The following is a 12089-nucleotide window of genomic DNA, read 5'->3' as shown; positions in this document are numbered from 1 at the left end:
CCCAGATGATTAAGTCATTGTACATTGACCTCTTACAATAATGTACTCTTCACATAAGCTAACTCAAATGGCCTTCTGTTTTATTATCAGTCTTGTCTGAAATAGAGACAAATTGCCTATCACATTTATGTGGCCCATTAAACAGAAGTGTATTACATTTATACAATATGGTAGATTGATTTATTGACACCAATTCTTTTTCTTTTTTTAAATTTCAGAGAGGAAGGGAGAGGGAGAAAGAGATGGAAACATCAATGATGAGAGTGAATCATCGATTGGCTGCCTTCTGCACACCCCACACTGGAGATTGAGCCCACAACCCGGGCATGTACCTGACCAGAAATTGAACAGTGACCTCCTGGTTCATAGGTCGACGCTCAACCACTGAGCCATGCCGGCTGGGCTGACACCAATTCTTCACCTTTGCCTTCATGCATACCCTTTGCCATATGACTTTACAGTTCCTCTCAGTAGAGGGAGAATGTATTTCTCCTAACTGTATGCAAAGCCTCATTCATGACTTGCTTTGGTCAAAAGGGTGTTAGAAGACATTATACATTTGAAACATTGAAGACTGCTTGTGCTGTTGGGTTTGCCTCATCAACCTAAGCCCTAGAATGAACACATATGGAACTTATCTGAGCCCGACTCTTTTTTTTTTTTTAATCCACACCCCAGGATATGTTATTATTCAGAGAGAGGAAGGAAGAGATAGAGAAAAACATTGATGTAAGAGAGAAATATTGATTTGTTGCTCCCCCCATTGCCCCTCCCCTGCAACATATATCCCTCCAACATACACCCCCCACCCACAACTGGGATTGAACTGGAAACCTAGGTATGTGCTCTGACCAGGGAAAAAAACTCTCAACCTTTTGGTGTAGGGGACTACACTCCAACCAACTGAGTCACGTGGCCAGGGCTGAGCCCTACTCCTAAGGAGGAACCAAGCACAGGTGAACCCACTGCTTGACGTAAAGACAGCCAACCAATTCCCATCTAGATCAGCTAACTCCAAGACACACAGCAAGAATAAGTGAGCGTGGGATGATTTGCTACACAAAATTATTGTGACTATAGCTCACTGATATGTACACTGATAATTCCTGGAATATTCCAGCCTAGCAAAGCTATTGCACCCTTCCTATACTTACTGAAATTTCCTTGGCCTTCCTCTCAACTCACAGGGGAACCTGTGTGGTGGGCCCAGCTTTGTGTATCAGGCTTCATAATATCTGAGTTGTCTTGAGGCTCCACTGGACACATGAACTTTGGTTCTCTTCAGTGTCCACTCTAAAAACATAATTCTTCAAGTTCATGGCTCAACCCTAGCAAGGCTGATGAAGCTTACCTACAACAGGTGCTGAATTTTGGAGCCTAACAGCAAAGCAGTGACAACTAACTTCTTTCTGCCATAACCAGACCAAGAGATAGTTAAGAAGACCATAAGACACTGACAGGTAATTTACATAAATTATTTCAATTAACCTTATAGCAGTGGTTCTCAACCTTCTAGCCCTTTAAATACAGTTCCTCATGTTGTGACCCAACCATAAAATTATTTTCGTTGCTATTGCATAACTGTAATGTTGCTACTGTTATGAATCGTAATGTAAATACCTGATATGCAGGATGGTCTTAGGCGACCCCTGTGAAAGGGTCGTTCGACTGCCATAGGGGTCATGACCCACAGGTTGAGAACCGCTGCCTTATAGTGTCTTGAAGTATGTATTATAAAATATTATCTCCATTCTTTATCGGAGATGAGAGTTTGAATGACATACCCAGGGTCACCCAGCTGGTTAATGGAAGAATGAATTAGGATTTGTGTCTCTTAAATCCTAGTTGGTGTTCTTTCCTCTGTATATCAGTGTGTACTCCACAGCAATGTGTCCAGTTCCTTTTAGCACATATCAGCTAACCCAGCTGGAAGGGACTAAGTAGTCATGGAGTCCAATTCTCTTATTTCAGAGGAGTGATTAAGTGAGATCAAAGTGGCAGACGATTAGGGATTAGAATCTAAAATTCATGACTGAAATTGAGGGCATGTTCTGGGCACTAGGCTGTCCCAGCTCTTGGAAAGGACTGACATTCTTTTGCCAAGGAAAGAGTATTTATTTTAGAAGGTCAGCCTGTAAGAGAAATACAAACAGAAACTGCCTGGTGATTATCCAGTGTATCCAGTTTATGGAGCCTAAGATCCCCTCTAGACTCCCACCAGCTTTGGAAGTCAAGGTCTGTGCCCTCTCCCACTTCTTGCTGGAGTCTCAGAGCGACTGAGTGTTCCATTCAAATCAGAATGAGGGCCAGTTCCTGTGCTGACCCATCAGTTCTGCCTCCTGGCTACATGGAAGTTGAGAAAGGCCCTTTCTAGAGGCTGTAGCTGCACTCTGTGAATGCAGGCTGGGCTGCACTCACTCACGGCCTGTGTTGGCTCTGTATTTATTGCATTTCAAGGAGCCAGCAGGCTGAGGGCTGGAAGAAGATCCTATTACGGATTATGAAACATATGCTTCACTGCTCCTTTTTTGCTGTCAAGAAGACTGAGGAATTAACCACCAATGAATTTATGTGAGTAAACAAGAATAGTTCCAGAATCAAGAGTGCAAGAGAAAACACCAATTAAAAAAACATACAAACTATAAATTTGAAGAGACTATAAAGTTTCAAGCTGTTGGCCATCTGGCTACCTTGGAGTGGCTCCCCTTTCTCTTCTCCATAACTCAAAGTTTGAGAATGTTATTTCTGAGACATATCCTCCTCCAGTATTGGTAATATTTTGGAAAGACTACGTAGTGATGCCTCAAAAATTAGAATAGAACTTTTAATATTTGAAATTAGGAGTCTCTAACTGTATTTTTACCCTTTAAAAAAATTAAAGAAGTCATAAATAGCATTTATTACCTTGGTATATCACACTGGTCTTGTTGCTGTTTCTTCACATTAACTGATTTTCCATCTTCCCTCCCTCTTCCCACAGTCTGGCTACACAGTGCATCCTTGAACCGTTAGCTCACAGCGGCAATACACTTATTCCACATCTGTAACACTCTTCATTCTCAGGGTCAAAGTTCTGGTCCACAAACCCTTCCGTGCAGGAAGTTCAATGCTTGCGAAAGAATTTGTAATAAACCAGGCCTCCCAGGATGGCTATCTCCAGGAAGATGACAACGGAAAGTAGCAGCTTGTTGGTTGTCACTTTTCTGGACATTGACCGGAGAATCTTTCAACTTCTGCTCAAGTTTTCATTTGTGTTTACCAGTCTATTCTTGGTACGTTCTAACTGGTCACGTTGCTGCCCCAGCTCTTCTACAATTTCCGAGCCAATCTGGTCAGTTTCTGTGGCAATCCGATGAGAACGCTCAATACGCTGGGCGGCCCGGTTCGGGCTGTCAGTGCCTTGCAAAAGCAATACCCTCTGAGGCTGTAGCTGATTCACATGCCCATTCTCTACAGTGTATGTGCCATATTTCACGTCTCCTCGGCCCCCGGTGTGGCTGTCAAAGGCGCGCTTCTCACTTCCCGGTGGAGTTTGGCAAGGTCCTTCCGGCAGTTTCGAAGCTTAGACATCATAGGGTTACAAAAAGACAGGGGTGCATAATGTAGTTCCTCTTCCATCTCTGCCTGCGTTTCATTGGCTTCTTGTTGCTTTTCATCAAAATCTCTGATCAGTTTCTTCATTTCTTCTGTCCCCCCTCCCCTACCCCTCCCCCGGTCCCCAGGAGCCGTTCCGGCACCCCCATAGGTCTTCATGGAGGCCGCGGAAGATCTCGTGCAGCTTCTCGAAATGCTCCGAGGAGGCGCAGAGATTCGGGACCCGGGCCCGCTCCACCCACGGTGGTCAGCCACCCAGCCCCGCAGGCATCACGGCGACCACCACCACGGCCGCCCAGGAAGAGGCTCTTCCGGGGCTGCTGCAGGGGCCTCCGGGACCTGAACGCCTATTTTTACCTTTTAAAATACAATGTCGAAGACTACTTCCTTCCATAAGGACAGCTCGACCATACAGCTCTGTGAGTTTCTCCCTTGTGAATGTCATGGACACGGTGATATGCCACTCAGGTCCCCTTCAATGAAGGATTGCTGCACCAGCTGTTAGGAGTGCTATAAACAGACAGCTTCCAGCCATCCGCCCCTTCAGGGGTCATCTCATCTATAGAGATTAATCTCTCCCAAGGTCAGTCTTTCAGGGCTGGCCATATCCAACAAATAATGATGCAGACAATAAAGGCCTGGACACCTCAACTCAATGTGGAAAACTCTGAAGGGCCATTCTCACTCTGAAATTCCCTTTGAGAGGCCAACGCTGCATCAAAGTTTGATTCCCCCCTGTGTCAACTTTTGCTTCCTTCCTCTTACTTGAGCAGGTGACCCTAAGGGCACTTCCCAATAAACTTCCTGCACACTAAACTCTCTCAGATCTGCTTCCTGTTTCATTATCTCTAATTCGAGGTATAAATTGTTTCCATAGTTTTTCGACTTTTAAAATAGACAATTTTTGAGCAGGTTTAGATTCATAGCAAAACTGAGCAAAAGGTACAGAGATTTCTCATATATTCCTTGCCCACCACACACACACTCCCATATCAAAATCCCACACCAGAATAGTTCATTTGTCACAGTTGATGAACCTACATTGACACATCATTATCCAAAGTCCATAATTTATATTAGGGTTCTATGAACTTTGACAAATGTAAGATGACAGGTACCCACCATTATCAATACTTACTTTAAGAATTTTTGCTTTGCCCAGCCAGTGTGGCTCAGTGGTTGAGCATCAACCTATGAACCAGGAGGCCACAGTTCGATTCCCGGTCAGAGCACATGCCCAGGTTGGGGCCTTAATCTCCAGTAGGAGGCATGCAGGAGGCAGCTGATCCATGATTCTCTCTCATCATTGATGTTTATCTCTCTCCCTTCCCTTCCTCTCTGAAATCGATAAAACATTTTTTAAAACAAACAAATTTCTGCTTTATGTTCCTGACCATAACCCTGTTCTGATTGGGTTTATCATGGTCTTCTTACGTTCTGATCAGCCCTCGCTACAGACACTTGAATAGACCCTGAATCAGGGAGGATGGGGTTTCATGACCAGAAAGTCATGAGGAGGAGCTGGCAGGGTTTTAAATATAATCTCCTTTTTATTTATTTTATTTTTATATTAAACACGCTCCTTGTGAAAAGACAGGTTTCACATGAAAAGTAAGAATTTCCCCCACTCTGAAGCCCTAACCCCTCACCGCATAGTTAATCAGTAACTGTGGTTAATGATTTCCTTTGTGTTTCTATTTGAAGAATTGGTTTTAAGGGAGAGATGATGATTCTGGCTCGAGACCATTAAGTTGAGGATTAAGATGTTACATCTTGGTGGCAATGTTCCAAGAAACAGCTGGATATTTTTAAAAGGCAGTTAGAGAAGTGAGAACTAATGAAGTAGATCTGGACACCCCCCGCCCCCAACACACACCCCTGTGTTGTTAATGGTGTGAGAGTGAAGGAACCATGAGAAAGAGAGAGAGAAATAAGAGAGAATAAAACAGAACACAATTCATTTGTGGAATATAGTGAACAATATAAACTGATGAACAAAAATAGATACAGAGACAGAGAAGCATTGAACAGACTGCCATACATCAGTGGGAAGGCGGGGGGGAGGGGGGGAGGGGGGGAGTGGAGAGGAGGGGGCGTAAGAGATCAACCAAAGGATTTGTATGCATGCATATAAGCATAACCAATGGACAGAGACACTAGGGGGTGAGGACATTACTGGGGGGGGAGGGGGGGTGGCCGGGGAGAGGTCAAAGGGGGAAAAAGGAGACATATGTAATACTATATGTAATACTTTAAACGATAAAGAATTAAAAAACAAAAACAGAGCACAATTCTTAACCTTAGGCAACATCCATATTTCAGAGGTGGCCAAAGAAAGTGAGGCCCTTGAGGAAACAAAAGCAATGGTCAGTGAGATTAAAAAAAAAAAAAAGTTGAGAAATGCTTCTGTGTTTTGGTGACATGTAAACTCCATGTCCCTGTGAAAATGCAATATAAATATAATGGACAGTCAATATTTCTTCCAGCAAGAAAACTTATAGCAAACATAATTACATTTTGTGCTGTATTTTACTGCAGAACTGGCTGCTGCTTGCTCTTGTTCACCAGTCTTAGTTTCTGTATACTGGACTTTGGGCCTCATGTCCATCTAGACATGTCACATGGACCATACAAGCTCTCCCCATGACTCAGCTTTCTTGACAATTCTACTCTTTGGTTGAAAACCTCCCTCCTGAAAAAGGGGAGCGGCGAAGAGGCAGGAAGACAGGACCATGTCGAAGGGCCCCCGGCCGGTGGCTCCTGCAGCTTCCTCGGCGCTCAGGTGCTGCAGGCACAGCCCGAGAAACTGAGAAACCACAGCACTACACCTAAATTAGATACCAAAGAAGGCTTCCCCACAATCCATATGCATCTGCTTTGACTGGTGGTTTCTATCAACCTACAAAGACTGTGACTTATTGGTGAGGGCAGCTGGACAACTCTGAGAGCAACGTAGAGAAATCTACCTTGGGCACACTCTGTAGAGGAACTCCTTCTCTGGAAATAGCGCCCCAGATAAGTGCACAAAAGCAAGACACCCTCGTCGACCTACTTCCTCCCGCTTTCAACAGCCCGCTGCCTGAAGTGTGTAGAATTTGACAGCAGTATCGAGAGCTGATGAGGAGAAGAAGATGGAAAGGAGTCTAGCAACTTAAAAATCTCATAGCATTCTCTGTGAGGTAACTTTTTCTGTTGGTGGCACAATTTATTTAAGATTTAAAGAAGATACTAAGGCCTGTGATAGTATCATCATGTCATGTCTGAGCTTATTGAAATGTTTCCTCCCTTTCCTTATTCTTTATGTCACAGTTTGCTTTTTGTATTCTTAAGTTGACGCGTTCGTTTCCTATTGGTACTTGAAACGCCATATGGCCACCATGAGTCCTAACAGAATGACTTCTAACGAGGAGGGGGAAGGCCTGTGTTCCCACCTTCCTATGAAATGTTGGCCTATTGACAAAACTACCCCCATAGTTTTAAAGAGTATCTAAGCTTTTATTAATTTTGGTAAGAGCATTGCTGTATCTTTTTGATGTCACTTTTATTGCTAAGAGGTGCTAGGCATTTATTAGCCTGTCACCTTAAGATTTGTCTAAATCAAACCTACCCAAACATAATACAAACTAGAAACCTGTACTTGTATGTTCTTATTAAAAAAAACCCCACACACTTAAATTTTACTATTGAACTGAGAGTCCTTTATAATGAGTACATAAAGTGAATATTAAATAATCAGTGGAGTATGTTAAAATTAACATTTTCGTTTTTATTTTTAGTGACTTATTTTATGGTATGGTAATTATGGCCTGTCAAACCTCCCTGACATATTCTGAACGAAAAGTTTCCAGAGTCAGTTATGCTTATTTGCTGCTACTCTTGTTTTCCCTGTAGCTCAGTTAAGAAAAACGTAGTCAAGCCCTGGCTGGTGTGGCTCATTTGGTTGAGTGTTGTTCCATGCACCGAGAGGTCCACAGTTCGATCCCAGATCAGGGCACATACCTGGGTTGTGGGCTCAATCCCCAGGAGGAGGATGGAGGACAGGTGTGGGCAAACTTTTTGACTGGAGGGCCACAATGGGTTCTTAAACTGGACCGGAGGGCCAGAACAAAAGCATGGATGGAGTGTTTGTGTGAACTAATATAAATTCAAAGTAAACATCATTACATAAAAGGGTATGGTCTTTTTTTTTTTTTTAGTTTTATTCATTTCAAACGAGCTGCATCCGGCCCGCGGGCCATAGTTTGCCCACGGCTGGTGTAGGACGTAGCCAATCGATGTTCTCTCATCAATGTTTCTCTCTCCCTCCCTCTATCTTTAAAATCAATAAAAACATTAAAAAAGAGAGAGAAAAGAAAACCTCCCTCCTGTCCTACTATGATAGGCCAACTTCTAAGATGGCCCCCAATGATCCCCAAACACTGCTATTTATACCCCTGCATAATTCCTTCCTATACATTTGGGCTGGACCTAGTGAGTTGATTCTATGTCAGGAAGAAGACCATGATAAACTTAATCAGAACAGGGCTATGGTCAGGGACATAAAGCAGATAGGATGCCATTTCCATGATTAAATTTTAAAGACTCTAATTTCTGTCTTGCTATCAGACTCTCTCTATTACCCCCAGGCTTGAACATTTTGATGAAGTAAGCCCCCATGTGACAAGGAACTGAAAGCAGCTAATAGTCAGCAACGAACTGAAGCCCATGGTCCAACAGCCCATGAGTGACTGATTGTTGCTAACAATCCGAGTGTGAGCTTGGAGACTGATTCTTCTCCAGTTGAACCTTCAAATGAGATCACAGACTCTGAACTAACACCATGATTGCAGCCTTTTGAGACACTGTGAAACAGAGAACCCAACTCATCTGTGCCCAGATTTTTGACCCCAGAAACTATAAGATGATATATATATGCTGTTAGAAGCCACTAAGTTTTGGAGTAATTTTTCAAAGTAACAAATAACTTATGAGCACACTAAATGCCTGATGCTGGTTGTCTCAGAAATGTCCCAAATCTCAAGTTTCAGTATCCAGGAGTGCAGGAAGGCAAGTTCAGGAGAGCGATGCTGAGGCATGAACCAGAACAGTGACAGGGGGAATAGAGAGGAGTAGTGTATAAGAGGCAGGACCAGCTGGACTTGATCAACTGGATGGTGGAGGATTAAGGAGGGGAGTCAACATGGACTGCCAAGTGGAGAGAGGGGCTGTTCCCTAAAGAATGGTAAACGAAGGGTAAAGTGATGGAGAGATGATTTTACATATTATTTCCTGTCTTCAAGCTAGAATAAAAGTTTAGTCTCAGACTTTTCTGATCTGTTTAAAAGCAGATCTGTTGGGCCCTAGCTGGTTTTGCTCAATGGACAGAGCATCGGCCTGCGGACTGAAGGGTCCTGGGTTTGATTCCAGTCAAGGGCACATGCCTGGGTTACAGGCTCGATCATCAGTAGGGAGTGTGCAGGAGGCAGCCGATCAATATTCTCTCTCATCATTGATGTTTCTATCTCTCTCTCACCTTCTCTCTTCCTCTCTGAAATCAATAAAAGTGTATTAAATTTTTTTAAAAAATATATAAAAGCAGATCTGTTGGGAAAGTGTGTAGGGGTATATATAAAATAATTTTGAAGCTGGGTCATGGGTACATGAAGATACTCTGCATTTTATAATTCCTTCAAAATTTGTATGTTTGAAATTTTCCATAGTAAAACTTTCTAATGGAGAAAGGTTAGCATTTGAGATCTTCCTTCCCGGCATGTCATCAGTTTAACTGAAATAAACTTATGAAAATTTTTAAAAGGGCTAACAGCTAGATGGATTATTTAAATCTATGCAAAGGAACAATGGAGAGAGAAAGAGAGAGAGAGAGAGAGAGAGAGAGAGAATGTATATTAAAGGTAACAGGCAAAAGGAGAAAAATAAAACAAAAGCAGACAATTTAAAACAAAATATAAGAGAAAGAGCCTGGGAAATCCCCTAAGTGAAGAGGCAGTAACTAGAACTTTTAAGGGGAGCCTATGACTTTGTCCACTGAAGGCTCAGAGCCAACCTGAACTCTGAGTTTCAAGGATAGTCCCACCCTCTGGTAAGATACTTAGGACATTTCATGGGTAGAGACAGCAGCAGTATCATCCAGACCAGGGTCATTGTAGAAAGACATCTGTAAGCCAGACAGGAAAGTACAAGAAACACGCCCCAGAAAATGGACCTGGCTAGGGGAAGGATCTAAGTAGGTACCAGTAGCCTGCTGAGGTGCAAGACTGTCTTCTACTTTGGCCTCACTGATTGAGAAAAGAAGGGCTGGGAACAGAGTAGCTAAGTGTATGTATAGACCTTCCAGAAAGAGGTCTGGGAGGTGAAAGGCCTTCCTTCTGGGTGGAAGTAAAAGATACTGCCCTACAAAAGCTAAGAAGGAGCAGCCCAAGACTGTTACCAATCCCACTGACTCCTGGAATAAGGGCCACCCTACTAACCTTCCTTGTCAGCCTTTTATAATCCCAAAGGATAGTAGGCAATCTGAAGATAGCTGGATGGTTGATTTGAACAGCTGGGATGAGGCAAGAGTAAAACAAAGGCTGATAGTTAACCTACAGACTTGGGCTCATGGTAGGAACTCTACATGATCAAATAAAATAGAGAACCATCCACACAGTACTATGCAAGGCAGATTATAGTTTCAAAGATCACTCATGCGAACAAGGCCATCGCAATGGGCCTTGCAGAGGTAAAGTAAACATTCCTTACTAAACTGAGAGACATACTAAACTCCACTACTGCTCTCATCCAACCTCTCCCCTCAGGTGCAGATAGCATCTGCAGCCCTGCAACTGAGTCCTTGCCTTGGCAAAATATATTAGTAGCAGTGGTGTGTTGGTAAATATTTAACAACGAGCTTTCAAGGGCTGAAATGGAGGAGAATCAATGATTTAGCATTTGCCAATATCGGTGGTGTAAATCCGGATCCCAACTTGCCATCAGAGACATCAGCACAAGTAGCTCTTAGAAACAACCCATCCTCTCCAAGTCTCAGCTAAAGCAGCATTCCTTTGAAGTTGCCTTTCTGAGAATCCTCACACCAATCAGGTGTCCCATTACATGGCTTTATAGAATCCTGTACTTTTTTTATAGTACTTATAACAATCAGAGTAGTTATATAACTAGCCATTACATAATTAGTTGTTTATTATGTAAGTAGTTATTATACAATTAGCTGTTTAATGTGTTTATCCTCTGCTAGAATATAAATCTCTACAAGGGCAGGGAATGTGTCTGTCTTGTTCACCATTGTCTCCCCAACACCCAAGATGGTGCTTTACATAGAATAGGCATGCAAATATATTTGTTAAATGAACAAAAGAATGACTTACAGGAACTGCTCCATTCTCAGGTTCTCCCAGTCTTTTGTCAGAAAGGAAATCTCCTTTTCAGGATTCAGAATCCATCTTGATCTCAGCTTCTGGGAGGCACACGCGAATACCTTTCTAGAGTGGGCGTCACTCTTTCTAGTAGAAGGCATCATGTACTTTGGTCTCATGTTCTCTTCCTGGTTCTAGATATTTGTTTATGGCACATGTGCTCAAGACCACTTATTTAAAAGACCATTCAGTGCTTTAGCCTTAAGTTAAAAGTGAAAATTAGCTGTAATTATTTGAATAGTCCTTTCATTATTGAAATATTAATATTACTATTTTAATAAGTCATTTCTCTTCATGGTAAGTTGTAATTAAATGCACTTATTTTATAGCCTTGGAGGTAAAATTCAAAATGATGTTTGCAACACTATTCATTTTCTAGAAACAAATACATTAAAGTATATAATACACTTAATATTGTTTAGTTTTAAAAGACATTTTTTCTCTGATTATAATAGTGTGATTACTATAGAAAATTTGGAACATGCACAAAAATGTAGAGAAGGAAAGAAATGTCACCTATAATTCTAATACCTTGAGAAATCTACTACTAACATTTTTTACAAATATATTTTTTTATTGATTTCAGAGAGAGGAAGGGAGAGGGAGAGAGAGAAACATTAGTGATGAGAGAGAATCACTGATCAGCTGTTTCTTGCACACCCCCTACTGGGGATCAAACCTGCAACCTGGGCATGTGCCCTGATCAGGAATCGAACCTTGACCTCCTGGTTCATGGGTTAAAGCTCAACCACTGAGCCACACGGGCTGGGCTACTGTCAACATTTTTGTGTAGTTTCTTTTATTGCATTTGTTACCATATAGTTCAAATTTTTAGGAAAAATAAAACCATATGCATTTTTAGTTTTATATCATGTTGTTTTTTAATTTGTTTGCTTGCTTGTTTGTTTTTTTGTAGATTATGGATATAAATTGGTACTCCCTCTTTGAAGTGCAACTAAAAATAATGGTACAAATTTTAAATTCACATACCCTTTGACCCAGCAATTCTATTTATCCTCCAGATGTGCCCCTTGTGCATGAAAAAGGTGGATGTATAAGAATGTTTTAACAGTAAAAGCTCTAAAA

General features: G+C 42.0%; 1 protein-coding gene and 1 pseudogene across 1 annotated transcript in view; both read right to left on the bottom strand.

The window, feature by feature from the left end:
- SLC35G2 (solute carrier family 35 member G2) overlaps positions 1-3301 on the bottom strand; it is a 52924-nt gene extending 49623 nt beyond the window's left edge. Inside the window, exon 1 of the mRNA XM_070391291.1 lies at positions 2905-3301. The gene's annotated coding sequence lies outside the window, so the exon portion shown is untranslated. The remainder of the gene's footprint in view (positions 1-2904) is intronic.
- On the bottom strand, positions 3104-6202 carry LOC138992614 (vesicle transport through interaction with t-SNAREs homolog 1B pseudogene; annotated as a pseudogene).
- Between the last annotated feature and the right edge of the window lie 5887 nt (positions 6203-12089).

This window comes from Myotis yumanensis, unplaced genomic scaffold, assembly GCF_028538775.1.
Source record: "Myotis yumanensis isolate MYYU_CA2020_CCGP unplaced genomic scaffold, mMyoYum1.0.hap1 SCAF_14, whole genome shotgun sequence".
NCBI lineage: Eukaryota > Metazoa > Chordata > Mammalia > Chiroptera > Vespertilionidae > Myotis > Myotis yumanensis.
Note: the sequence above shows the minus strand (reverse complement) of the source record. Positions and strands in the feature narration are given on the sequence as shown.